Below are 24,908 nucleotides of genomic sequence, written 5' to 3'. Positions count from 1 at the left end.
TTCCTTTCCTTTCCTTTCCTTTCCTTTCCTTTCCTTTCCTTTCCTTTCCCTTCCTTTCCCTTCCTTTCCTTTCATGATTTTCTAAAAGCCTTGCAGTCTTTTAATGTGTTTTCAACTGGAAAATTCAGCCTGCAAAAATCACTGTATATCAAAGATTGGGAAATTCCCTATCAGCTCTAATTAATGTTATAGCTCCATTATGAAGGGGTGTTGTGTATGTACTTCAGTTTAGACAAAAGCAGATGTGCTTCGACATCGTACACTGCTAGGGCAGATCCTTGTCCCTCTTAAACACACAGAAATTTCCCCTGCCCTTCCTTCTCCCTCTTACTTCATAGAGCTTTGGATCACGAGCCATCAGGCCATCTGTGGATTACAAGTCCTGAGCCCACTGCCAGCTCCTTGCAGAACACAAAAGAAGGGAGGAAACTCTACCAGTAGGAATTCATTTAAAAGTCTTAACTTGGGGAGGTTAAAAAAAAAAAAAAAAAAAAAAAAATCTGCCTAGGGGAAAAGCATCTGGCTTGGTAGCAGGATGTAAAGCACAATGCAAATCCTTCAAACTGCCATCACATATTTTTCTCTGCAAGTCAGTGCAAAGTGAGGCAAGTACCCCAGGAAGCAAGAGGCCAGAGCCCCAGTCAGAAACATTTTAGCAAGGAATCATCAGAAAACCATATTCTCAGCATACCAGAAGCAAATTCCTTCGCACTTCAGACTAAGGCGTTGCCTGACATATAGGAAAAAGAGTAAATTGGATAAAGCTAGATTGACTTGCACATGGGCCAGGACTTCAGTGCTGGATCAGAAATAAGTAGGAGCCACGTGAGAGCCCTGTAGCTGTATCCACCATTTTGAGCACACCAGCAGAGGCTCTTCAGAAACATCTACATGAAGGCATTTGACTGCTCAGCCAGCCATTTTCCCCATCTTCTGATGACAGCACAAGCTGTTCCCAATGCTGGCATACCTCCACAGTTATTAGCAGCTAATAATCCAAGCATTTCTGGGCTCATCATCACGGTGTCCAAGGGTGTTCAAAAGTATTGAAGGGTTTGGTTCGCTTTGGCTGTGGAGAGTCCAAGCTGGAAATCTGGCGTGGCTTGAGCCCAGCGAGTCCTTGCAGGGAGACGTGGATGGTGCTGGGCTCTCCCAAGGGAAATCCTGACCCAGTGGGCAGCATCCCTGCAGTGCACAGAAGGAGGCAAAGTCCCCAGGTGCTGGGATGATGAGCAGCAAGCACTGCAGCTGACCGTTGTCCCACTCGTTGTTTTCCTTGCCCATCAGTCTTGATCTTTTGCACAGTGGCCTTGTTTCAGAGGTGGAGTTGTGGCAGGGAACTTTCAGGCTGTGTAAAAAAAGGGAAGTGGGCCAGGCTGCTTATTCTCTTGGGCAAGTGTTTCAACACAAGCCTTAGCAGGAGGAGAGTCAGGACATCGTGTCCTGCAGCTACATGGCTGAGGGACAGAACCACAGCTGGATTTTCCAAGGAGGTCTCGTCCCACTGGGGAGGCTGACCAGCTGAGCAGAGACATGCATGCACTTGGTTTCTCTGTCCTGATCACCCCAGTCATTAGATAAACTCCAAGCTGCTAAGATCAGGGCAGAGGTAGAACCTCCAGCCATCCTAAAGGCTCCAGGATCAACCAGACTGAGAAGAGGTACTCACAGCATCAGGTGGGAGGTGGGTAGGGAGCCCTGGGAAGTTTCCAGTTTTGGACTTTAGACCCTCATTTCCTTCTCAGCCATGACTTCAGTGCTCAGCTCCTTTGATGCAGCACTTCTCAGTCTCAGCCCTGCAGACTCTGGTGAGCTACGAATTACGTATAGGTCTCTGAAACATAAAAAAAAAAAATAAAAAAAAATGCACATTTCTTGTCAGAAGGCTTAAATTCACTGTCTGGAAATCTGCAAGAAAATGCCTGGTACTCTGCATATTGAAATGAGTCAAAAGCTGTAGGCTCAGCTTTAAATCTCATGTTCCCACACTGCAGGGCAGCAGATGGTGAAAAACCATGGCTGGTCAGTGGGAAAAGCCTGGGCAGGGTGGTTCATGAGGCTGTCTCTAAAGGGGATCTGTGCTCAATCATTGCGATTTATCATGTCACTAGGAAGTACAAAAGGTGGGGTTTTCATCTGAAATGCTTACCAGCACTGTTACGGAGTTAAATATCTCAGTGGTTACCTGCTATCCAGCCCAGCTCCATAGCAGTACATCGAAGCTTTGTCTCCTTTCACCTTCCAGCTGAGCACCAAAGCCACTCATAACACTTGCCTCCACTCCAGTTTTCTTCCTAGAGCTCACACACATCTGGCAAAAGCAAAAAGCAAGAAACGTACTGCGCTAAATAAGATGCCTTTGACCTGAGTCACTGAGTGAGACGCAGAGGAAAAACATTCACTTGGAGACAAGGTGAAAGGCGTCATGCCAAAGAATTTTGCAATGAACAAAACAAACCAAAAACAAAAATCACACCCATCAGGAAGCTGCCTGCCTCAAGGAACCCCACAAATCAGAACTGCCCATGATGGCTCAATCTCTCAGCGTCCCCATAGCCCACAGAGCCAAGACATACAAGCATGCTGGGATCTCCCTGGAAGAAATTTCAAGGCTCAGCGGTGAAAATAAATCATGTCTTAATGCACTTGCACTTAAATTTCTCTGAAGTGGCTCACAGCTTTAAAACACATCCCTCTCCCATTAAGTTTCTAGTGGGATATGTGAGTAGTGGAGGCTTGGAAATGTAATCACAGTGCATCCCTTAATCGCAGTGAGGGTCTTCAAAAGGTAGCCATCAGACCAGATCAGAAGGTGGCAAATAGACTTGTGATCACTTGCAAAGGTGGCATTTCTGTGAGCTGCTTTCTAGCCTATCAGCCCAGGCTGTGTTTTGCAATAGATTACAGTCACAACTAGCAGCTACAGGCTGGTTTGTGAGCACAAAATCTGGGAGAGGGAAAAAGTCCAGCCATTATGCCCCAACTACAGAGCAGGGACACTCCACAAAGAGGAGAGGTCATCTAGCCAAAACAGGAGAAAAGCCAGGATCATACAAGGGGTGAAGGGGAGGGTGTTAGCAACTGAATGGAAGCAACAGGCATCACCTTTTTCCCTTCATAAGCACAACACTTGCTCAGAGACAAGTAGAGGGAAGACAAAAGGAATAAAAGAAAAAAAGGTCAGATAAAGGTAAATTCACTCCAACATTTTGAAATATGTTTTTATTTCAGGTTGAAACAGCCTCTGAGTGTCCTTCAGTTTTTATTGGGGAAAAAGATGTTTTTTTACATGATAGTCTGAAAAAATCTAGTTTTACACTTCATGTCAAATGAAAGAAATTGGATCAAAAACATTTCAACAATTTCTCCCAAGAGCTTCCCAAAAGCCTTCAACAGGGTCAACTGGAATTGCTTTTTGCTTTTTGTTTCTAGCTAGTGCAGCCAATTGACAAACACTTCAACTATCTGGTTCAACTTTTATTTAATCCATATTTCTTGTTTTGCAAAGCTGCATGGTTTTCAAGCAGCTATCTTTACTAGCTGCTATGGGGACATAATGCCATCCTCTCCAGCTCAGCAGATTTCAAATTCTCATTATTAATAAGATTTGTCAGACACTATCTGCTTTTGTTAGATTTTGATCTCATCCCCAGGGGACTTTTCTCTTTCCTCTGAATCTGGCAGAAGAAGCCCTGCTGCCCATAGATTTACATGGAGATGCACCAAGTTGTCCTTCCATGAAGAACTCCAGCTCACAAGAGTGGATAATCAATTCCACATGAAGATCTGTGAAAAATCTGTTCCCTGACAGAACCCTCCACTGCAGGAGTTTAAACTGGTTCCAAGAAAAAAAAAAAAAAAGAAAAAAAAACAGAAGTAAAAGAAAAGAAAAAATAATTTATGCAAATAATGAAGTGTTAACAGTTCTTGCAATATTTGGTGCTTTTCCCAAAGCCATAGCTCACAAAGGTTAACATGAGAATCCAAGCAATTGTGTATACTGTTTGGGGGAAAAAGAAAAAGAAAAAAAAAAAAAAGAAAGAAAAAAAAACCCAACATTTCAATGGTTCCCAAACCCAGAAACAGGTTAAACAAACTTCTGTGAGGAATCACACAGGTATAGCTGAGCTTGACTTGGAATGACAGGAATCTACTGGGTGGGGTCGTGGGGTCTCTGGTGCCTATTCCAGGACTATTTTCTCTGATTCTTTTTAAGTCTGTGTTTCTAAGAGCTAAAATTACACTGCTTTCGACCAAACTTTCATTTCATATGGCTCTTTATATCTTAAGACACAAAGTGAACAACATTTGCCATTCAAACAAAGGAGCCAATTCTCTTTCCTCCCCACTCTCATTTCTGCCTTCTGCCTTCGGACAAGGGTATCCTTCCTCCATGCTAATTAATAGATGGATAAAGGTTCACCTTGAGGTTGAGAGTTTTGTAGAAAAATTAATTACAGAACCCAACTTTACAATTACCAGTTGAGACACTCATATTATCTGCCACAAGACCCCTCGGGCTTCATCTGGCTAGAAAAAAAAAGTTTGCAATGTGCTGTGAGATGACTTTGAAGGCTAAGTTTTGAGAGCTAAGCTCTAAAGTCCAAGAGCATAAGCAGGGCCACCAAAGATCCCCATTATGATGATCCATAGCTGGGGGGCATCAACAGGTCAGATGAAGAAAAAATAATAGGTCAGATACACCATAATGTACTTGCCAAAATTTAAGAGAATGGAGACTAAAATCATAAGAAGGTAATGAATCTCCTGCACCCACAATTTGACATTCAGCATCCACTGAGGGTGCTGGGTAGCAGCAAATCTATTAAACAGGCCGAGAATTACAGTGGTTGGAAGCTGATGCATGATCAACGCAGTGAGAAAGCTTTCCTTAGACAAGACATCTGAAAAACGGTGTTGCAGGTTCTCACCTGCCTTCGGAGTCAGCGGTATGGAGTGGCTTTAGAAGATCAAGACCACTTGCATACTTAGATCTCAGACCTGCAAACGCTTACATACGCACTTTGGTATTTGCTCATGCTCCCCATTCCATAAATTCTCTTTCATTTCAGGCGCAAGTGATGGAGAATCCTCTCTGAGCACACAAAGGACTTGCTGAGGTCAGAGTGTGAAGTATGGCAGAAAGTCACCATCTGGAGAATATGAAGGACTCCTCAGTTACAAAACCAAATATAATAATAATAATAACAACAACAACAATAATAATAATAATAACCAGGAGAAAAGTCATATTGGCACTACACGGCAAGACTGCATTGATTGCCATGCATGGATTTCATCCACCCTCTGGGAGCTCCCAATGCCAGTTTTTGCAGGCTGTGACACCCTTTGGGGTGCTACTTTTAAATAATGAACCAGATTCCTCTGAAGGAGGTTATGTTTAGATACCCCTTCCCTGTACACATGCATTTCTGGACATGCTTCCACTCCCAGCTGGACTTCCTACAGACCATTCAGTACCTGCAGTCTCAAACCACTTGAAACAGAGGGACACATAACAGAGGGACACATAACAACAGAGGGACATATAGCAGAGGGACAAGTCAACATCCTGCCTAAAAGGTTTATACAGCAGGACAAACACCACAGCTTATAACCTAGAACTAATTCTACCACAAACCTGAGGTGCTCACACCACTTAGGAACACACCTCTCAGTTTTAAGAGAAACCACCCATTAAGGATGAGACAACATACTGTAGAAAGAGCAGCATTTTGTAATGTATCCAACGCACTGTGGGCCAATCTAGTAATCAACTTTCTGGAAAAATTACCTAAAAAAAAAAAAAAGCAAGCAAGCAAGCATTATATCAGCAACATATAAATGTAAATTCCTCACAGCATACTGAGCCATTTCTACAGTCCTTATTAGAGGCACTGTATTGCTGTGGATATATCCTTTTAAATTATCTTAAAAAAAAAAAAGAAAAAAAAAAAAGGATGAGATCTGTGAGTAGGAAAAAAAATAAAAGGAAGAAAGTAAGAAAAAAAAAAAGTCCCTGAGTGACTGTCACAGAGAAACAAAGCAAGAAAAGAAGAGGAAGCAATGAGTTGTGGACCACCATTGGTGGGCACTTGAATAGGAGCCCTGTGCTTGACACTGCTGTGACTTTGAACAAAACTGAAGTCAAACAGCTATTTGTCAAGGAGTACTAATGCACACAAGTGGTGAGAACCTGGCCCTTCTGTAAAAATGTGTCAGGAACTTTTCTGTAGGACTGTGCCGAGCCCCCTGATGGATTGTTGTACTCTGAGCACAGCATTGTGAGCAGTAATAATAAGACATCTGGTCAGTTCTCTTTCTGAAAGAATATTTTGGCTCGGTGGGAATCACATGAGCAGCTCCATGCACAATGCACAGCCTCGTCCGCCTCACTGCCATGGACCCGCAGCATTGGGCCCATCCTTCCCTGCTCCCAGCAGTACCTTCTGGTCCCAGCTCCACCAGCCCAGCTCCAGGACATGCAGCGAGCGACCAGCATCTCCCTCACATCTTTCTGTCTAGGCAATGCACAAGCACCAACTTAACCTCATCCATTGTAGTCTTGATACCCCACTGAATGAGGAGAAAAGTCTCTCTCATAGGATGTTCAGGACACCATGGCCAAGATGACACACACATGTTGTGCAGCTCGTCTCTGCTTACGCAGCACAGCCCCTACATGTTAAATCCACCATGAGTATCCAGATCAGACAGGCAGAGCATACACAGCAGGTCTCAGGACAACCAGGACAAGGAATTTGTTGTGCTGACACTAGTTTGTTTGTACACACCTAGCAGATGTCTCTGGGATTTGGGGAGGTGCAGCAGCTCCTGCTCTCATCAGGCTATGAATGCCCAGGCTTCACATTCCTTGTGGATTGTGGCTTGGGAAGGGGTCCCAGGTTTCATCACTGTAGAGAGGATCAAACATAATGGTTCATAATACGAAGGACATGGAGACCCCCACCCAGCAGGGGCAGGAAAAAAAAGCCCAGTTTCATTTTCAGCAGTGAGGGACGTTAGTCAGAGGAGAGACTGAGGGCCCTGAGACCCTGGTAGCAAACACTAGGGAGGCAGAAAGATCCCTCAAGGTGGCTGTCTAAGAACAGGACGGCACAGAGTCTACTTCACTTGCTTGTTCTTCCAGCTCTGCCTTTCTGCAATCCCCCTGCTATTTGTTCCACAGAGATTTTTGATCTTAAAACCTCACATGTGCAGAGAAGGTCCATGCTTGCCCCTTCCTACATGAAAGTGCTGGGGAACAAGCAGGTATTTGTTATCACAGCTTTCAGGCAGGAAGCTGTGAGGTGCTAAAAATCCTTTACAAAGCTCATAGGCCAAAACAACCCCTTTGGTTAACTCAGAGCTGCTTTGCTGAGCTCAGGTCTCCAGAAGAGACCACCTACAGCTTTCCTTGGCAAGGCACAAAGCTGCTTTAATGTGGGACTGCAGCATACATCATCATCTCCCCAACCAGAGCGTCATTCAGCTGGCAAGGAGGCAAGGATGAGCTGCAGGAAGATTTTAGCAAGTTGCCAGTGCAAATAGGCTCCCTGGCTGCAGGTAAACCACAAGCAGCTCCTTGGAAGTCATCCACCTTCTTTCCTATGCATGGGCAGGGCCCAAGGCAGCCAACTCACAGCCCCAGGGAACCAGGCACAAATTATACAGTAAATTGTATAGGAACAAAATTTCTAAAGTTTTTAAAAGTTTCTTAAAAGTTTCTAAAGAGAGATTTGTTTTGGAGTACATTTTACCCAAAACCCCTGGAAAAATAGGGACTTAATGTAAACCCTGACAATCTTGAAACTGTAGCAGCAATTTAAATAAATAAATAAATACATTGGACAAAACCAAACAAAAATAAATAAATTGGACAGGGGTGATAGCATCTCCCTGCTGTGACAACCATGAGCTCAGCAGTATGAGCACATAAACCAGCACTGGCTAACCCTTCAGAAGACCTCTTGCGACATCCTGCGCCCTGTGAGCGATGAGGGGAACAAGGGGAGCTGTGAGCTGGTTGCAAATGGACTTGAGAAGTGAGGAAAATAAGGGAAAAAGAAGCAGAGGAAGGAACAGCGAAGTGGAGGAAGAAAAAAGAAGGATGTCTCTCTGCTTCAAATATTTCATAACAGAGGCCCCATTTTCCAAATAGTGTTTCACTGTGGGGAGAGGAGTGGATAGGGTGGTTTTCATTTCATTTTCACTTTGAAAACACTGTTTTTATTATTTTTTTTTCAAACATCCACCAAAGTGCAAATTTTTATCAAACCAGTGCAAAAAGAAAGATCGCCTCAAAGCTGAAGTTTTTCAAAGCCACATCTGTTTGCATTTATAGGGCTGCATCTGAGGAAGGCTCCAGCAACCCTCATCAGAGCGTTACGGGGGGTTACGGGCACAAGGCGAGCCCACACGCTCCCAAATGAACACCGGTGCTGCTGCTTTTTGCTGAGGGTGCTGGGGGCCGAGCAAGAGCCAGGCGGCTTCTGCTGCAGCCAGCTCGGTGCTGAGCCGGGGAGATAAGGAGCTGCGGAGGCTCAGCCTGCAGGAGGGTGATAAAGGGTGCACATGGCCCAGCGGCCCCCACACTTGCAGTCCCCATGGTGGGACCGGGTGCCCCTTCCCAAAGGGTGGGCAAAGCCCATGTTACCCAGGGCCAACAGCACCTTGGCGGAGGCACAGCCCCGCTGGCAGGGAGAGCACAGTAGGCAGATGGACCTAGCGGCCATCTTCAGGCCTCCAGGGTTTGGCCTCTTCTCCACCATGCTGCCCACTGAGCCATGGAGGCAGTTTGGACCAGGGTGATGGTGTCCCAAAGCCAGTCTGAGCTTAGTACAAGGCCCAGTTTTTCCCTGGGGAGTCTCTCCTTGCATGAAGAGCAACTACCAGGAAAAGCACCTCTTGGGTTAATTAATCTCTCACTTGGGACAGGCTTTATCTGCCACCAGTTGAAGGGCAACCTCAAGCTGCGACAGGGGAGATTTAGACTGGATATCAGGAAGAATTTCTTCACGGGAAGGGTAATAAAGTGTTGGGATGGGCTGCCCAGGGAAATGCTGGAGTTCCTGTCCCTGGAATTATTTGAGAAACACATGGACGTGGTGCTTGGGGAAATGTCTTAGTGGTAGATTTCATAGTGTTAGGTTGATGGCCAGACTTGATGATCTTAGGGGTCTTTTCCAACCTAAATGATTCTCCAATTCTCTGGTTATGTCACCACCATACCAGTCCATCACCATGGTCACCAAGCCGAAGAACTTCATAGAGATCTTTGTGTGAACGCTCCTAGCCCCACAGCCCCTGCCTGCACACTGGCAGTGAGAAATGTAGAGGGGAGGACATGGGACAGAGACATATCCCATGACAAGTGACAGTGACAGCCTGCACTCCCCCTTTACAAAGGCTGTCCCAGTCTGTCCTCAATACAGACACTGATCACTGCTGGTGACCCTATCAGCATACTCAGATCTCCCTGTGCACAACCTATATACATTTCCACCGTTTCAAAGAAGAGATCATCCCCTCTTTCCTTCTCACCAGCACCCTGTGACCTTGACCTCCCCACTTTTCCATTGCTAGGTGCCAACAAGGACCCAGTGCAAAGCTTTCTGACACTACCTGGCCACAGCAAGCTTGTAGTGCTGGGCTGAACAATGTAGGATTTCCCTAACCCATGCCCCTAAAACCAGATGGCAAGCCAAAGTTTTTTCTGACATGCAACAGAATCAGAACTGACATGATTGGAAAAAACAAGTTCAATTCCTCTTGGCAGGATATTAATTTAGAAATATCTGGTGTCATCGCCCCAATTCACAATGAATTTGAATCCAAGTGTTCCTAGTGCCAGATGACACAAAGATTTGACAGAGAAAGTAATTGGAGGAAATGGCTGTGTAATCTAACTATTGTGCTGGCAAAATCCAGCTCTCCTGAAGAACAAGGTTCACTTCCTGGCATGGCTGATTCATCGTCTTTTATTTGTCCCCAGTGCCTCTTGACTTTCCTCTGTCTGGCAGGGATGGCACAGTCCCTTCAAAGCAGCATCAGAAGTCTTCTGGCTATTCAGGCTTTCACAGACCTTGGTGGGCAGCAGCAATGGCATGATGAGAGCATTACTGAGAGCCACCCTGATGAGAAGGACCTGGGGTGTTGGTTGACGAGAAGCTCGACATGAGCTGAAAATGTGTGCTTGCAGCTCAAAAAGCCAACTGCATCCTGGGCTGCACCAAAAGCAGCATGGCCAGTGGGGTGAGGGAGGGGATTGACCCCCGCTGCTCTGCTCTTGTGAGACCCCACCTGGAGCCCTGTATTCAGCTCTGAGGCTCCCAGCACAAGAACATGGAAGTCTTAGGATGAGTCCAGAAGAGGCCATGAGGATGGACAGAGGCTGGAGCACCTCTCATACAAAGACAGGCTGAGGGAGCTGGGATCGTCCAGCCTGGAAATGAGAAGGCTCCAGGGAGACATTATAGCAACTTTCCAAAGGGGAGGTATAGCAACTTCCCTAAAGGGGGCTACAGGAAAGCTGGGGAGGGATTCAGTCAGGAAGTGCAGTGATAGGACAAGGGTAATGGCTTTAAACCAAAAAAGCCTAGATTTAGATTACGCATTAGGGAGGGAATCTTTACTTACCAGGTGAGGCCCTGGCACAGACTTCCCAGGGAAGCTGTGGATGCCCCATCCCTGGAAGTGCTCAGGGCCAGGTTGGAGGGGGCTTTGGGCAGCCTGGTCTAGAAGAAGGGATCCCTGCCCATGGCAGAAGGGTTGGAATTAAATGATCTTTAAAGTCCCTTCTAACCCAAACCATTCTATGATTCTGCGATGAGACCCACAGGGCCAAGCATTCACAGGCAGTGAGAAGAGCAGGCTTGGGTAAGTCTCATGGGCTGCTCCCCTGGGGCAGCATGCAAGCTGGCAGAGCCAAGCTCAGCTGGTGGCACAGGCTGTGCTGTGCTGGTGCAGATACAAGGATGGGGCACATTCAGGTGGGAGCGATCCCACCCAGAGAACCTCAGGACCTCTGTCCACTCCACATAAACTACTGCACTGAAGGACAAAAGAGTTTGCCTTGGCCCCACCAGAAAAAAAAAAAAAAAAAAAGGAAAAGGAAGAATCAATCAGGATGGAGAAATCATAAAATGTGTTCTGTGCTGAACTTAACAGCGTTTACCTAGAAACATTCATGTACACATTTCCTGAACCACAATACACAGCATTTTTCCACTGCTCTAATAACAACCATTTTATTGACCTGTGTTTTCATGGCATTCCACTAATCACTTTGTTTTTCTAACTGCCATTATCTAGGCTGGATGGTGAGCTGCTCTAGATGAATGTCAGCCCCACTCCCAAGCTGCACCCCCGAGATCTGATAATTCGACTGCTAGAGCAATCTGAAACTCTATACCTGCTAGCTGTGCATATTCAATCGATGGCAAGTTCCTTTGGGAACCCTGTTAAAATGTGCTCTTGCCCTTCAGAAGGCTCCTCTCTATTTAAATAAACAACTTGGAAGATGGAGCATAAGAGCAGTCTATCATACCCTGGTATCCAAATACATCTTTTTGCTCCATTATTTGATTCCCTGATTAAGTGAGCACCAGCACACTGAATGCACATGAAGCCAGTGATTTGGTGGAGGAGGAGTGGAAGAGCTCAATTATTTTTCCTCATCTGCTATCAAAAAAATATTAGGATAGTAAACAGAGCTAGCAATCACATAGAAATGCCCGGGAGAGCTCTTACCTACTGGTATGCAGATCTGTCATCTGGAATTCATTTATTCACGTTCACTATTCATACTATTAAGCTACAGAGGTGGTTGGGCAAGGAGATATTCAAAACAGATCTGAAGTTATCGAAGGGGCTGCCACCAGTCTCCAATTCCAGTGTCACCTCTGGAAGTAACCAAAGGAACCAAAGCAGCCAATTAGTATTTCAGAAGGAGCAATGTCATGTTTCAACAGCACCAGCATTATTAAACAGATATGGCTCCCATCATCCTGAAAGGCAGGATAGTTCCTCCTTCTGTCTGCAAATTCATTGGCGTTATCAGAAACAGAAAGCATCTCTATTGTACTGCAGGTCATGAAGGCCCAAATTCATCCTTGGGTTAAACCAAGACACGGTGTCTGGTTCTGCAGCCAGTAATTGCCTATCAGACCTTGCATTGCCACTAACCAGCCTAAGTGTGATGAATGCTGGGGGTCTCTAAACTTCCTGGTGGAGAGGCTGCAAAGAAAAATGGTTTATCTGCCTGGTGGGTCCTATTCTGCATCTCATTTTGCTGCTAATTCCCCCAGAAAGCTTTCACAGTACAGAGAATCCTCTGCATCTTGTTTAATTACATTCAGTAACTTAAACTGCCACAGAAAACCTGCTTTGGCAATAATCACTCAGAGCTCTAAAGAAACCCCATAGCCCAGTGGAAAACATAGATCTAATTAGTGCATTGCCCTTAACTGCAGTCTTATTTCTCTTTGCAGCGATGCACAGGCAGGTACATACAGTTTTAGCTTACCCCAAATGTGGTTCCTCCAGGGCCTGAGAAGCAGAAGAAACACTGCCTGCCTCTGATTTTGGGGGTGTAAGCAGAAAACCCAGCAGGACCCCCACACCTTTTGGCACCACGTCCTATGGGCAGCTCGGGGCTCGGCTTACTCCCAGCGGTGCTCCAGGGGGACCACACGTACAAGGGCTGAAGGAAAAAAAAAAAAAACATGCAAAGATTGTGGAAGTCTCAGGGCAAGTAAATTACTGTTAATTGTGAGATATTTGATTGCAAGAAGCACCAGATGGCCAGCCATATGTTTTTGATTGTAAAATTAAACAAGATTAACCCAAACAGGATTTCCTCAGCATTCTTTTCTGACTGGCTCACAAATACATCTTTAACACCTATGCTACAGATACAGCACAATCAGAAGCTCTTCCTGCCTTTCCCTAATCTACTCGGGCTAAATGCTCAGCCAAGCAATGCCCTGCACTTCAAGATTTCCAAGTGCAGTGGGACTGAAAAGAAGCAGGGGGCGGATTAATTAAGAGATGAGAGAAATGCGAAACATCAGCTCAAACAGGAGTAAAGCAACACCAGTAAAACACCTTCCTTTTCACTCTGTAACAACACAAAGGGCACAAACAGACAAGAGAGGACCTTGCAACACAGACCACCCCCACCACTGCTCAAAAAGAGCCTTTTGCTATAGTACCACTACAGGCAAAGGCATTTTCTTTGCCTTTCAACAGTCCTGTAGAGCTCTGCACCACCAAAACCCCACTCCTGCCCTTCTCCTAGGAAGGAGGGTGTTGCAGAAGCTCAGTTTTGCTTCGTGTGATGAGGGGTAACGATGCATTTTGCAGGCTTCGGCCATTGCTTGCTTCAAAATAGCTGAATTCTGAGACCAAGCCCTGCAGAAATCAGTTCAGACAAACTTTGCCCAGTGAGTGAAGCTTGCACGACTTGCTGCTCTGGCAAGTTTTCATCCCTCAGCTACCAAACCTGCTCACGGAGTCAGCTGCCTCTCACACTCTCCCTGGAAGGTGGACCGTAGCCAAAAAGGCCCTTCCAAGCCCACCCAGCTACCATATGCACACACACGTTATCATATTGGATCTCACAGCTGAAGCCGGGCTGAGCCCCCGGTCTCTCTGCAAGCTTTTCTCATGCAGATGATGCACGTCTTCGTTTGTTTGGAGTAAATCAGTTGTGAATCGAACATAAAGGGTGTTCCGGGGAGATCTCCCACTGCGCCATTCCCCAGCGTAAATCCCCAGGACACGGCGCGTCCCGAAGCTATCAATAACACTCTGCCCACACCCTCCTATCTTATCATACTGGGGCAGACAACCTGTTTGGAAAGTTTAATTGCCCATGAGCCAACAGACAACAGGCAAGGGCTCTAGCTCATGTAAACATGTTTTTTTGTTTTTGTTTTTGTTTTTGTTTTTGTTTTTTTTTTGTATTTTTTTTTTCATTTTAAACTTTGAATATCTTCACTTTCAGGGTCTGGAGGGCAAAATGCCTTTCTTTGTCCATCAGACAGCAGACCATCGCGGTCTGACTCTCATCTCGTTCCTTGGACTTGACTGATTCATGGTCATTTTACATGCAATGACACACAACGCTGCAGGATCACTGCAGTTTGGGATGGAGTCTTTAATAAATAACAGTTTGAAGCCCCCCTTCCATGATGTCGAGGAAAATGAACCCAAAAGGAGGGTGCTGGCAGAGCAAACCTTCCCTCCTGCAAGCACAGAAAAGCCTGTCTTGGCAGCAAGGCATTAGCGAAGGGAGCACCCGGGCACTGATACAGGAACAGTCTGCTCCATCCCAAACTGCAAGCCCCAGGCTGGAGGCACCCCAGCGGTCCAAGCTGCCCATCACCTGCTTCACTTTGATGTTCCTTCTCCAGCAGCCACGACAGTTCTTCCCTGGTGCTACTCTTGGCCAGAAATACATGCTGCGACTCCTGCTGTCTGCATGGAAACAGCCCCATTGTCCCAGTGGGCAGCTTGGCATCCCTGGTGGCTTTAGGATGATGGACCACCCCGGCACACCATGCTGTAATTAGACTTTTACAGGTTCTAGAAACCATGTAACTTCCTCCATTTTGTGACATGGTATTTCTTTTTCTTTTCCTTTTCTTTTAAAACAAAAATGGTCACAAACATGATGAAAGCATGAAATGCAAACCAACCACGTTTCCAGCTAGCGCACTGCTTCCTTCCACGCCATAGGAAGCCACCAAAAGGAGGGCCAGCTCCCCCCAGGAACAAGCTATCCATCTCTCAGACCAAAGCTCTTCAGCCTGCACACACAGAAAAGACAGATCTGCTCTCTATCCCTGGTTATGATGGAGATATTGGTAAAGTAAAACATGATCAATGTACAGGTGTATTCAGGAAGTTTAGCTGAAAGGCTCTAGTAGGTCTTCTCCAAGCACTTGCAAACTCCAGGATGTTTTGGCCAGATTTGGATAGATTTTCAGAGACGACAAAAACCATGGCTCCAGTGCACAGACCCTCTCCCTCCCTCACCTCACCACCCCTCCATCCCTGAATTTCAAGGCGTCTGCTCCAAAGTATGCTGCGCCCTTTCCTTCTGTGGGAGCAAGCCAGACTTGCTTTCATATGGACAAAATTATTTGATTTTCCACAGGCTTATTTTTAGAAATGACTGGGTCACTCTGAGTTGGTGTTTCCCCAGAAGAACTCAGTCCAAGGCAGACACCTTAGGTGGAAATCTCCAGTCCCAACAGGCAAAGTCTGACAAAGATATATGCAACTGGAAAGAGTATCCTGTCGTAAGAAGGAGCAGGGAATTACTTTATAAGCGCTGGAATATGACATACTTATAAAGCATAGCCTAAAAAGCCAGTTTTTAAATGAAGAGAACAGATGCTCTGAGAAAACCCTGTGCAAGATGCTTCTTTTGCCAAAAACGTAAAAGGAAACCCAGTTTAGCTGAAGATCCAAATTTTAAAGGCAATCCCTAGTAAATGAGGTATAAAACTGAATTCAGAGCCTTTCCACTACTTTTTTGTCTTTCCAGCAGAGCATCCGCTGGGTTGTGCTTTCACTGGCAATCACTCCTCCACAGCCAGCTGGGGAGATGCCCCAGGAGGTGGAAGCACACTTAAAAAAAATAAAAAATTACAGGCTTTTTAAACATGATTTATCCATGCTGGGTACTTCTCTATCTAACCAGATGCTTCCAAATGTCTGGCACTAGAGAAAAACCTATAATTTTACCCCCGTGATATATTACTAGCCTGTATTAGACTTGCACAGAAACAACTACAGCTATTGCAGCCAGGGAAAGGAATGTAAAAATATGTGGATTGCACTATAAAACAAAAGAAATGTCAAATATGGTATGATCTTGGAGGAGTTTCATAAAAAGCAAAGGCTCAGCCTGTCACGTGTGGGTCAGAAGATGGTTGCACCCAGCTGTGGCTCTCATGAGCTGCCTGGGCAAGGCGCTTCCAGGGATGCTCAGTACCAAGAGGCGATGTGTGTACTGTGATGGAGCATCGATGCCAGGCCCCACCCAAGCATGGATTGCCTTCCAAGGGGCTTTCAGAGAGAGGCAAGTGAGAATTGGACTCTACCCGATCACAGGCAGCTGCCAATAAGAGGCACTGCTCCTGCAACGTCTCACTTCGATAGTGCAGGGACCACGTTGCATGTCTTTTATCAGCGGGTTATATGCGATGCAGATATGGTTGGAAAAGCCAGCGCTGACACAACTGGGAAAAACAGATATGCCTTTAGCCTGAAGAATGGCTTGCCTGTTTGTTTTTTTTTGTTTGCTTGTTTGTTTTGTGTGTTTTTTTTTTTTTGAAATCCACTGGCTGATCTAACAAGAGATATTGCTTCCTACAAACCTTGCCTTGCTTCTGGGAGCACTGCAGGCAGCAAGAGCATCAGTGCACAGGGGAGGGAGCTGGCTTGAAACACGTAGCTCTTGTTCCTTCGGCGAGAGAACAGCTTTTACAGAGCATAATCACTTGTGCATGTTCGTGAAAGGAACCAGAGAAGTGACCCTTGACAGGAAGCTAAGTCTGAACAAACAGTGGGGACCAGGAATTCAGCCCTCTGGGAGGGCAACCACTGCTGCAGGTTGTAAGGTCTGTCCTCATCGAGCCTTTTTTCTCTGAAAACACAGGTAGGTTCTGCCACACTGCTTTCCCCCTTTGGTTAAGGGTCAGAGCAGTGGTGCTGGGACCGAGAGGTGAGCTGGGAGCCCTGTCTGACCCAACTCGGCATGATCCAGACCACAGGCTGAGCCCGGGAAATGCAGACCGACCCCACTGCCCACCTCTCCCTAAGCAGAGAGTAGAAAAAGTCCCGGTCAGGGAACATCCGCACTCCTCAGTGCTGAAGAAGAAAGGCCAGCACTCCAGGGGGTGAAGCCCTGCAAGGATAGGGGGAACTACGAGTAGAGAACTCAGTGCTCGCTGCCAGCCCTCCTGGTGGGATGTCGGGCCACTGCCCCATGTGGGGCTGTGCCGACAGCACCAGAAATAGGACCTGGGTCAAGACTGCCCAGGTGCAAAGCTGAGATAAGGCCCCTGGGACCGAAGGGAAGGCACAGGGCAAAAATCAGCCCCGGGGCTCTAAGGGGCAGGAGAAGGTGAGGAGGGCAACACAAGGCAGAGGGAGAGCACAGACAAACCAACCCAGCAGAACGCCTCCCATGAGTTCCATCTATCCTGATAAATCCAGAGCTGGTTCTCAACCAGCTGCCTGTCCGGCTAAGTGTGCAGAGCACTGCCACTTCAACATGGCTCTCCTAAACCTGTGCTCTCATCTTCACCCCCTGCAAATTAACAGCAAAAGCAACCAAAGACCACACACTACTAACAACTTGAATAACACCAACACAAAATCAGATCTGAATGTGCTTCTGTTAAGACAGCAACTGAGGAAGTACATCACAAAGCAGCAAGGGGCAGAAAAATTCCTTACCTGTGAACCATGGGGCCTGGAAACAGTCAAGAGCTTTGCTGTTCCTCTGCCGCTTGTCTCCAGCCTTTCTCTCCTGCGAGGCATGGGCTAGAGGGTTACCTCTGTGAGTCTTGTTTTGTCTGCCTTGCTGCCTTCCTCCAACCTGAGCTGTCAGTAAGGCAGGCTGAGTGTTAAAATGCCCAGTGAAGATTCTCATGTAACACGGATTTGATGACTTAGGGTTTGTTGAAATTTCCCTTTTCCATCATCACGTGAGCTGAAAAGGTTTTTCTTCTAAGCGTGTGGATGTAACCCAACGCCTTGTGAAGTGGAAGTGGTCGGTCACTCACCCGAAGCAAGCAGGAGGGCTTCGTGAGCGCCCAGGTAGCAGTTCTGTAGGGTGCTGCATGTTTCCACCTCCTCTCTCCCCCAGGGCTGACTCGATATTAGCTGAGGAGTAGAAAAAAGCTAATTTCAGTAAGTGATTTTTATTGACGAGTGTTTAATTCTTAGCAATGATTTCTGTTGCCACAGTGCATCGAACTGACCTCGTGACACCAACCACACAAGCCCCAAGAGAGCTCACTGTATCTTTGCTGGGTGTCCCAGCTCTGAACAGCTGAAAATTATGAGAGGTCAGAGGCAACCTTTTGGATCTGGAAGCCCTGGTGGCCCCAAGGGTCTGACCTTACAGGTCAGGACTAGCTGAGCGGACACCATCTCCCATTTATCAGTGATATCCCATTGGCTTCAGCAAGGCCAAGATTTCTCACCCTGTAAATCACCACGAGCACAGCAGCGCTGCCTGCAGCTCGGAGGGGGCATCCCTCGGGGACGGATGGGGAACCGGTGATGGATGGTTAATCACGGGAGCTGCCTCTGCGTTGGAACAACACTCAACACTTGGGAATGGATCCGAAGATGCACAGCCAGAGAGCAGGACCCTTTGAGCCAGGGCTGATTTCCAGCAAATGCTAAATCGGCACCAAAGCTTGACTTACAATCGCAGGCATTTGCTTCCTTTTATATTCCATGTGACGGCCATTCATCTTTGGGGCTATACAGTCTCCAAGGGAGTCTTTGCCTTAGGCTTTCCTTATGCACAACGCAGACAGCTCCAAATCACTTCTTGACTTGAGCAGGAAAGAGCCTCCCCTTCCCCAGGCACCTCCAAGGTCCAGCGCATGCAGCAGCCAAAACGCCACCGGTCTCAGAGGGGGCATCAAGAAAAGAAAGAAGAAATCCAGACCATGAGGCACCTGGGGCTTCCTTCATGACATAGCAAGAGAAAAGAGGCTGCCATCAAGCATGATGACAAGTTGCAGGGAGAAAGCTTTGTGTATAGAAGCACCTGCCCAGGCAAATAAATCCCACTCCCTCATACTGAATTATCCTGTACCAGGCTCTGCAGCCACATATAGGTGCATAACCCACTTATGTGGATGGACACCTTGCAGTATTCACCTGGAGACGCTCTTAACCCTTATACAAGCAGCACCCTGGGTTGGACCCAGTTTCAAGGGTGGGCTTTCAACTTTACACAAGCAAATGTACCCCAGTGAGGCTTCTGCAAGCCGGCAGAGAGGGTGCCTATAACTGAGAGGAGTCATGGAGCTCAACCTGTCTCAGGGTCTGGTTTTTGTTCTTTATTAATCACTTTCACGGGCCTTTGCTCTTTTGGATCCCAGCCTGACTGGAAGCAGCAAATGCTGGAAACCTCACAAAGCTTTTCGAGTGTGAAACCCCTCCCTGGAGAAGGTTTAATACACTTCAGGTTCGCATCTAAATTTTCAGGGTCTGAGCCAAGCAGTCACCTTTCTCAGACATTCAGGATGTTTGCCTGTCAGAGTTTCCAGCCTGAACTACAGCTTTTCATCCTGAAGCATCTTTTGCAAAAGCAGGACTGAGAGATGACCCAGTGCAAAGGGATGACGGCAGATCCATGCAGTGACAGGCGGAGGGAGGGATGCAGCTCACCAAAGGAAGACATCGGGGCTGCTTTTCTCACTAAACACTCACTTCTCCTCCTTTCCCGGGGACCTGCGAGGCTCCATTACCTTCCTCCTGTAATTTGACTGGACGAACAGTGCCTGGCGTTCGCCTCCGCAGGAAGACGCAACTGTCAGGCGAGGTTTAGGAAGCCTTGAGTGATGCCAAAACTCAAAACTTGTGGCTGAGACATGCGGAGCAAGCCGGCCTCTTGGCCAAGAGAGCTGGAGCGTGCGTGGGGAAAAGCCTCCCTTTTTGCTGTTTTATTCTCCAGACTCACAATGAGCGCAATTCTCCCCTGGAAGGAGGACTCCAAAGCACCCCAGCTTTTCATTGATTCACTGCAAAGGGAAGGTAGAGATTCTTCCCATTAAAGCAACCTGTCTGGGCCCATGATGAACCAGCCGAGCTGAACCAAGAGGAAGTGGCGGCAGGCGATCCTTGAGCTCCTGCAGAATCGATGTTTCCGACTGACTGCCTCCCTCGCCCCTCCGAACCCGTCAACCAAAAACACTGCATTCACCGGGCCAGACGGGATGGGAAATGAGGAGAGAAACTTTCTTTCCATCACCATGCTCTTTATAAAAGCACCACCTCCGCCCCCTGCCAAAGCGACGGGGCAACCTTGAAATTCAAGCCAGCCAGTGAAATGAGTTGGCTGGGATAGAGAAAGGAGCTCAGTGCCACGTCCTCGAGGGCTCAGCATCCTCTGTGCAGCACAGGATTCCTGTACCTTTCATTGCATTGGCTTTGGAGGGAGGCTGCATGGAAAAACAGAGCCTGGAGGGACCATGACCATGCTGCAGAGGAATTACGGGCCGCTTAGGGAAGTCATGACCCACATTCAGGTGCTGCGCTTGCAGATGTTTCACTAGCCCTTGATGCAGGGAGAAAAAAAAGGAATACGATGTCCTGAAGAGCAGGATCATTCCTCTATCATGGATAATCCTGAGCTGAACAAATCTGCTTTGCCCCAGCTTTACCCCAGGCAGTGAGAGGCAATGACAGCAGCAGGAGTGCAACGGAGCCCCTGGCTTGCTGGTTGGGAGACCAGAAATCTCCTTCAGCATGGATCCTTCCCTCTCTCACCTCCTGCTCTGCAGGAGCAAACCTGCAACGAAACAGCCTGCAGCAGCCCCAGGAGATTCAATTTTCTGCATAGCACAGAGCACAGCCCCATGCTGTGGCTGTGCCACCTGCTGCGACCACCCCAGACATCTCATCTCCGCGCGTCCAAGCTCACCTGGCCCACCTTCAGCACCGCCACCGGCTGCATTTGTTCGGACAGAGCAAAAAAGCCCAGCTTAACAGGTTCATGCTCCTGGCACTACTGCAAACCAGGTGCTAAATAACAAGAACATCCAAGTGCTTTCCCTGCTGGACAAAGGCCCAGGGTGTTGCCCTGATCAATACGGAGCCGATGGGAACAGATCCCTGCATGCTGGTGTGATGGGAGCCGTAACCCCAAAAAACAGATCCATGCTGACGCACGACGGCTGTGGCTTTGGCTTATTGTGCATCCAGATTCCCCACTGCAGAAGACATAAATGTGCCTGTAGGTGGCCCAAAAACACTGACTTATTAAAAAGAAAAAGGCAGGGAGTGGGAGGGTGAAGGGGGGGTGAGAAATGAATGCAACGTCTGTCCCCCTTTTGCCGAATTATTTTTTTGTGTGTAGTTGGTGCTTGTTTTCAAGAGATTTACATTTTTGTGTGTGTGTCATGCGCTTTTCATGCATTTTGAGACCTTGGAGTTTAGAAATTCAAAGCACTTGTCAGTCATGTCAATCCTTCTGGACAAAACAGAGCTGCCACTTGGATGGGTAAAAAAAAAAAAAAAAAGCACAACAAAATGCACTTTTCCATCAAGCTGTGACTTGTGACTTGGTCACTCTCCTCAAAGCAGCCAAGACAATGTTTAGAGAAAGCAAAAAGAAAGATCTGAGTTTTCATACTCGTCGGTGGAACTAAATTGATTAAGGTCATTTCCTAGGTAGGTTTGAAATGTTCTGCAACAATTTTTTGAAAAGAAAAAGCAAAGTGCCCCCCCAAAAAAGGGAAAAGTTGCAACTGCAGAAACATTAAATCTGCTTGGATAACTCAGAATATATGTTGGCAAGGCAACATATCACAGCTTGAACAGTAAACCTGCTATGTCAGAGGCTCCGCAACATATGAAAGAGACTTGGGTCTCAATATATCATGCTGAATTTACTTCTTTTCAGCCTTTCATGGCAAAGTATTTGATGTCTATCCTTTCACTGTTGCAATCGATAGGGTGACCTTACTTGAAAGTTTCCTGACCTTTGCTGTTGTCAGTATTGTTCTGATAAAATGTAATTTAACTCTTTTTCTTTAGTCTGGAAACAGCACTGTACAGACAGCAAACATGACGGGGTTTTGTTTTTCTCTCCCTAACCTAGAGGGGAGAGGTAAAAGCATCCATCATCAGGGTTGGCTTAGAACCAGCCGACGTCAAGAACCGCTCGACGTACAGCAGCCGCGATGCTCTGCCGAAGCAGACCCGCTGAGTGGCACTGATCTCGTGCTTCTCATCGGTCCTAAGCCCACTGGCATCTGCAGAGCGGCTGGCTGGTTTCCCAGCACTTTTCTGCAAAACCACATCCAGCGAGTCCTCAGGCTGATGCTCGCCCTTGAGGGTTGAAGAGCATCCTGCTCCTGCGCCGTGATACTGGCTGATAACCTGCTGTCAGTGAGCTGTCCCTCTGTGGATGGATCTTGGTATCTTTGGTACTGGGAAGTCAGAGCATTTCCAGGATGGAGGCCTTTATCTAAGGCCTTGCACGTATTCCCCATAATTCTGGGGGAAAAAAAAAAAAAAAAAAAAAAAAAAAAAAAAGATCAAACCCTACTAATTAAATGAGGAACAAAAAAGTGATTTCTTTTCAAACAGCAGCTACCAAAACAGGAGACTGATTTTTCTCATGACCGTGGGCATTAGAAAGGTCTGCTTGCTTTGGGGTTACAGCTGGATTATCCATCACGAGATCTTCGTGAGCTTGGTTTGAATCATATTATAGCTCTGTAATAGCAGTGCTTTTGCAAAAGCAATTTCACATTGCTGTTATCTGTTTGGTCGCCATTATTACATCTTTATTAGTGCTGTACACGGGCATTACGTTGCATTAGCGGTGCAGATGCACACATATGCACTCACACACATACATTTGTACGGGATTATTGCTAAAAACCCTGATCCTGCTTATAAAAAGCCCTATAAATCCTGGAGAGCTCCCTTCAAATCAGCAGTATTATTCTACTGCAAATCCAGGGTGTAAATCAGAGCAGACTCTGGCTCAGACGCTCTCCAGCCGCACATCACAACGCAGCAGCGAGCTCTGAATCATGTTGGGGTATGCATGGTGAGGCTAAACAAGTCGGTTCCCCCCAAAATCCCTCCCGGCTTGTGCTTCACGCAGGGGCAAGCCCCAGTGCTCAAAGCACCTTGCACCAGTCCCATTCGCCTCATCAAGTAGCTCTCTGAAACAGATTAAGATCTGGCTTTGGCAGCGCTGCCGCGGACACGTGCTTAAATATTGCTCACAGCTGAGTTATTTCTTGCTTCTTAGTAACTTTAAATGGCTTTTATGCTCAGTGAACTCATCAAAGGCTAGTATCTAAAGTCAGCAGCATTGAAACCATGAATTAGCCAGAGGAGAAAGGGGCCAGTTAGCCTGTTAGGCGTTTCTTACAACCCATTATCTCGATGGTTGCCAGAGGATCTGATTTAAAGTCGCTGTGCTACACCTGAATGTCGTTTATGGCTCATAAAAGGAAATCTGTGTTTGAGTAACAATAAAGCAGGACTGCACTTTCTATAAAAAATATATATCCTTTCTCACAGAGCAGATGTATTTTTATTTGCTCAGCACCTGCCTCCGAGGCACGTGGAGCCTGACAGTGCTGGGATCCTTTCGGCCATAAAGCCCAGCAGTTAAGCAGGAGGACTTGTGTCCTAATCCACATTGGAACCTTACGTCTGATTCTTACTCATTTTTCCAACGAGAATTTTATACAGTGGATTTGACCTCCTGCAGAAGGGAGAACCTGAGCCTGCTGCACACCTGGTAGCTGCCAGAGGAGCGAGGGAAATCCCTGGACATGGAATCAGCCCACAAGCCCTGCACTGAGCAGTGGGACAAAGCAGAGACCCTTTGTCGCAGCCCTGGCTCCAGGACCAGGACATTTGGGCCAAACAAGACCCCAACAGGCATCACATCCATCACTGGGAGTCACAGATGCTTCTTCCTGAGGACACACATTTTCACTCACCTGTTACTGATGAAGAATCCTCCTTCATGTCAGACTCCAAGGGGTCAGAACAATCTTTTTGTTCCCATCAGGAACACCAGCTGGGGTATCGTGCCACAACACCTGGAGACTGTCCCGCCCGCAGGACCTCCCCAAGGCTCAGCACTACCCAAGATCTCTAGGGCTGATGCTGTGCTGCGAGCAGCAAACTGTGAAGAAAAAGCCATGAGCTTCTGCCAACTCAAGCATCACATGAAAACATCATCCAGCCTGCTCCAGGACCTTAACTGGAAGAGCTCTGCTGCTGTAAGCACCTGCAGAGCAACGTGCTGTGGGCACAGCCTAGCACCAGGAGCCAGAGCACCTTTGGTGAGGGAACAGGGAGTCCAGCTTTAACAATGGCGATGGAACACTTTCCTTGCAGCCACAGGCTGCTCCATTTGGAAACAGAATGCTGCTTTTTAAAAGCACCAAGTGCCAGGAAGGGATAGCAGACTTTGCAGCACTGGCAAACCTCTATTTGTATAGTATCAGCTTTGGGAAGCCAGTAAAGCACCATAAAGAAACAAAATACAGTCGTCGTAAAATTGTTTGGCTGTTAGGATGTCAGAGGGATGGATCAAGCTTTGTTCATAACAGGAATTAAAGTGTAACCTTACAGCAAAGCAGCCGTTGTTGTGCTGGAATTACAAATCACGCAAACCAGCAGCAGCAATCAGTGACATTGATTTTACATTAGTTACCTTGTCCTGGGACGAAGACATCCGTTTTGTGAGAGTTTCACCGGCTTAAAGGTCTGCTTCATGCATCCTGCACCAGCTGAATCTCACCCCACACTTTCACAATATGACATTGGAAATTCAAAGCAAGGCATAACAAAGAGAAGAAGAGATAAAAAGGGATTTAATGCTCTCAGGACCGCTAACCCCTGAACTCCACTGCAAGCAAAAACTGCAGAGGATTGAACCCTGATGAGCCTGAATGCCGCTCCATTTGCGTACTTACATATTTTTGCTCCAAATGTTTATTTCTAAGCTACAGACACAGCTTTTCATCACTGCCAACAGCTTTAACCTTATAAATCCATCAGCTTTACCTTCCTGAAGAGCACATTCTTCCACAGACTGGTTCCTCCCACCCCTTCCCCTCTCACCGGTGCCGCCTCACATTCCTCGTTCAATGGTCTCTGCCCAC

General features: G+C 46.9%; 1 long non-coding RNA gene across 7 annotated transcripts; it reads right to left on the bottom strand.

Moving 5' to 3' along the window:
• Positions 1–69: 69 nt before the first annotated feature.
• Positions 70–12,705, bottom strand: LOC118169922. 7 transcript variants are annotated; one of them, XR_004752356.1, is made up of 8 exons: positions 12,527–12,705; positions 11,752–11,903; positions 6,795–6,914; positions 6,447–6,576; positions 5,672–5,794; positions 5,020–5,115; positions 2,186–2,311; positions 70–1,834 (listed from the first exon to the last, which is right to left on the bottom strand). It is a non-coding gene; the product is annotated as an uncharacterized LOC118169922 (long non-coding RNA). The 7 variants fall into 7 exon arrangements; XR_004752353.1 differs by lacking the exon at positions 11,752–11,903 and having other exon boundaries at positions 5,020–5,153; positions 5,642–5,794; XR_004752352.1 differs by lacking the exon at positions 11,752–11,903 and having other exon boundaries at positions 5,020–5,153.
• Positions 12,706–24,908: the final 12,203 nt, after the last annotated feature.

This window comes from Oxyura jamaicensis, chromosome 7 (genome assembly GCF_011077185.1).
Source record: "Oxyura jamaicensis isolate SHBP4307 breed ruddy duck chromosome 7, BPBGC_Ojam_1.0, whole genome shotgun sequence".
NCBI lineage: Eukaryota > Metazoa > Chordata > Aves > Anseriformes > Anatidae > Oxyura > Oxyura jamaicensis.
The sequence above is the reverse complement of the archived record's forward strand: the minus strand, read 5'-3'. Positions and strand labels throughout refer to the sequence as shown.